The sequence below is a fragment of the Ipomoea triloba genome, chromosome 3 (genome assembly GCF_003576645.1).
Source record: "Ipomoea triloba cultivar NCNSP0323 chromosome 3, ASM357664v1".
NCBI lineage: Eukaryota > Viridiplantae > Streptophyta > Magnoliopsida > Solanales > Convolvulaceae > Ipomoea > Ipomoea triloba.
The window spans coordinates 6,954,214-6,958,117 of record NC_044918.1 but is presented as its reverse complement, the minus strand read 5'-3'; positions in this window follow the sequence as shown (position 1 = coordinate 6,958,117).

Below are 3,904 nucleotides of genomic sequence, written 5' to 3'. Positions count from 1 at the left end.
TATATTACTTATTAATTATATGGAAATGAATATTAAAATCTTTTTATGAATGAAAAAGGAAATAAATATTACACACGGAAATCTGTTATTAATATTATGTTACTAATGTTACTAATTGGCACAGAAATCAGGCCAAATGGAAAAGGAGATTAATAATAAAAATTCACTATAAATATAACATAGCTTTCCCTATATGCAAAAATTAGTAACCACCAAATGAAATATTAGGAAAAAATTATGAAGGAAAAAAAATGGGAATGAATAATTATTTTTTTATGAAGGAAAATAGAAATGAATATATTTAAAAGGAAATGAAATATTAGGAAAAACGAAAGAAATATATTAATATTTCACTGGAAATATAACACAACTTTCCATATGAAAAAAATTAGTAACCAACAAATGAAATATTAGGAAAAAAATATGAAGGAAAAAAGGAATGGAGATCAATATTAATTCTTTTTACGAAGGAAAAATGAAATGAATATATTTAAAAGGAAATAAAATATTAAGAAAAACGAAATGAATATATTAATATTTCACTGGAAATATACCATAGCTTTCCCACAAAAGAATTACTAACCAACAAATGAAATATTAGGAAAAAATTATGAAGGAAAAATGAATGACAATAAATAATTCTAATTATAAAGGAAAAAGAAAATGAATATATTCAAAAGGAAATTAAAATATTTGAAAAAATAAAATGAATATATTAATATTTCATTGAAAATATAATCGGCAATTATATTATTATAATTATATAAATTAAATATTAATTAATTAATTATATTAATTATTAATTATATTAATAAATAGTACTCCATAATAATTAATATTTATTAACTAGAAGTTTGAGCAATCCCCTCACCAACTTTAGATGTCGTTGATCAAATTAATTTGTACACGTGTGACATGAACACTGCAGAAGGTCGAACATATTTAATATATAATAATAATAATTTTTGTATATATCAATTGATATTTTTATTAACGAAAAATAATTAATTTAGTGTAATTGACTAATAATAATTTTCTAATAATTATTATCGTAATTAAGCTAAATATTGGTCGTTGAATTTATTTTTATACTCTGTAATAATTAAAGTTAAATTATTTCTCATTTTTCCATATTTATTTTTGTAATAATATAATTACTTAAGTTATATTAAATATATATCTTTTTAAGATAATGGTAAACAAACAAGTCATATATTATTCAATTAATTGAGTGATACTTTTGCACTAATCTTATAATCAAATAAATGTACATGTTCAATATTATATTTTTTTAAAAATAAATTTATCTTTAATTTTATTATCTAAATAAATAATACAAAAATTTATCCGTGAATCGCACGGGTAATTGGATAATTATTTGCTCTAATTCAAGCAAAGAAAACATCAGAAAATATAATCAATCCAACAAATTTCATCAATTGCGCTATATAATATTCGATATTATAATTTATTTAATTATATATCGATCTAAATATTCTTAAAATATTATAACAAATTAATTCCGTGCAACGCACGGGCGAAAATACTAGTAATAATAATAAGAATAAAAATACAATAATAACAATAATTGGATGTAGAAATGGACTCCATACTGGATTACGTACAGTCGCCATCTCAGTCCCCCATGTGTGCAAGCTGACCATCCCCACTCCATACACTACCATCTCTCTGTCGATCACTCCTCCATATGGACACACCTTCTCCTTTCATATATATTTCAGACAAAAAAAAAAATGCCCCTTTCATTATTCAATTGTTTATCATGAGAAACATATATATACGGAGTATAAAATTTGCTTTTCAATTTGTTTCAATGTGATCTTTCATTGTTATACAAGTTGTTAATTTGATTCATTCTACGATAGAATTGAAATTATTAATAATGTTCTTAACAGTTCGTATAAGGAGTTTCGATCACCTGATTGTACAAATCGGACAAATACAACGATTTCTTCTTATGCCTAGCGGGTATAGGATCGGTGTTTGGGAGTGTTTGAACCTGAGAGAGGTCAAAAGTCCCTTGCACAGAGCAATAAATACCCTTAATACAGGCGAGCTTTGGAGTGCATGCTTGAGCTTTAGCATGTATTACATGTGTTGTAAGGGGTTCAATTCGCCTGTAATTAAGAGTGGTGACAGTAATAATGTTTAATGATTTTTATGTATTACTACGTGGGGTTAGCCTTTATACTATACACCTGAACTCCTATCTTTGATGAGGCGGTGCTCTTAATGTGTGGGCTCTTGTAACCGTTCTACATGTTCTCTGTTCTTAACCGTTGTTTCACTACTTTAATGGGTTAGACGCACCAGGTCGGATCTAGTACCTTGTCCAATTATCTGTTACTAGGCCCCCTACTCCCGAGTTGAGAGTGTAGCGGATTCAGCTAGGAAGTAATAATAATATAAACTTATTGAATACTTTGCCATTAGCCCTTTGCTTACCGACTACCGAATTTACGCCTGAGTCGAAGGAAGCCGGTCTCGCGAACCTCTCTCACGAGCGATGTCTCGTGGCTTCCAGGGTAACTCGTAGTGATCTCCAGTAGCGACGTATCACTTCCACTGTGACCGTTCATAAGAAAGACCTTTGGCATTAAGGAATTAATGTGATTAATCCTGCCATTATTTCATATTAATGGACTGTTAGTGGGAAGTAAATTCGTGCTTAGTGGATGGAGGTTACATGTGAGGAATGAATGCCATTATTCAATGCTATTTATCACATTCTCTACTATAAATTTCCAGGTTGAGCAGGAGATTTACACACAAGCAAGAAATCGGTTTTAAACCTCGAAACTCTGCTCAACCTTCGTTCTAGCCACCTGTGTTCATCCCACGTTCTCGTTCGCCGGGTCCCGAGTTTGTGTGCTCAAATGCAAGGACCGTAGTACATTTTATCCTGGGAAACCTAGGCCGCAACGTTCCAGCACCCCGGGAAGCGGTAAATAAGGTTTTAAGGAAAGTGTCTCACGACTCGTACTTACAACTACCCCAAAGTCCGTTATACACCGTCCCTGTATTCCAGGTTTATCTAACCTTTGTTGTAGGTTTAAATTCCTGGAATTTTCTTGTATTTCTTTTTGTTGTAATCCTTCGTGGATTATTTTTTCTTGTAATATTTCTTGTAATATTTGTTTTAGTGGATTTTCTATTTCGTCTATTTTCTTGGGTATTTCGAGAATTGTTTTCCAACATTCCTTAGGAAATCCAGACATCTCACCAGGAATCATTCCACCTCTAGACGAAACCAAACCACTAGGTGAATTCTGAGATGCACGATTCCGATCAAGATTTAGTCTATCTGTATTTATTTTGCAGTACACCACCTACAAAATTTCAATGCTCAGTCGCTGATGACTATTTCAGAAATCTTCAAGCTAAAGCATCAGGTAGAAGAATAGAGCTAGTCATCTTGCTTTTCTGTAGATCTCTATATTCTCACATTGGCAAGGGAGTATCCTGCATTGCTCCATTTACATTGCTGGACCATATAAAATGGCCCTTGAATCTTTCCTGAGGGATCCTTGTAATGCCATATATTTTTTTTTATGTTTCATTAATTTTGATGCTTGTATCTGATGACTTTGTTGTGGGAGTAACCGTAGAATTCATTGTTTGTGTGTGTATTCATAGCTCACTTTGACCAGCCGTTGGCTCGGTCAAAGGTCAGCTCTTCTATAGGGTAGTGAGCAAGGTCAGACCCCGTACCAATCCTTAGGGGATAGCCTTTTCGTAATCAAGCCTTTGAACTTGACCAAGAGAATGCCCTTCCGTCGGGTAGCTAGCGAGATTGGATCCGGTGCCAGCTCTAAGGGAATAAAGTGTGCGATTTTTTTAAAACAAGGATGTGCCTCATTCAAATAAGTTCAAGGATACGATC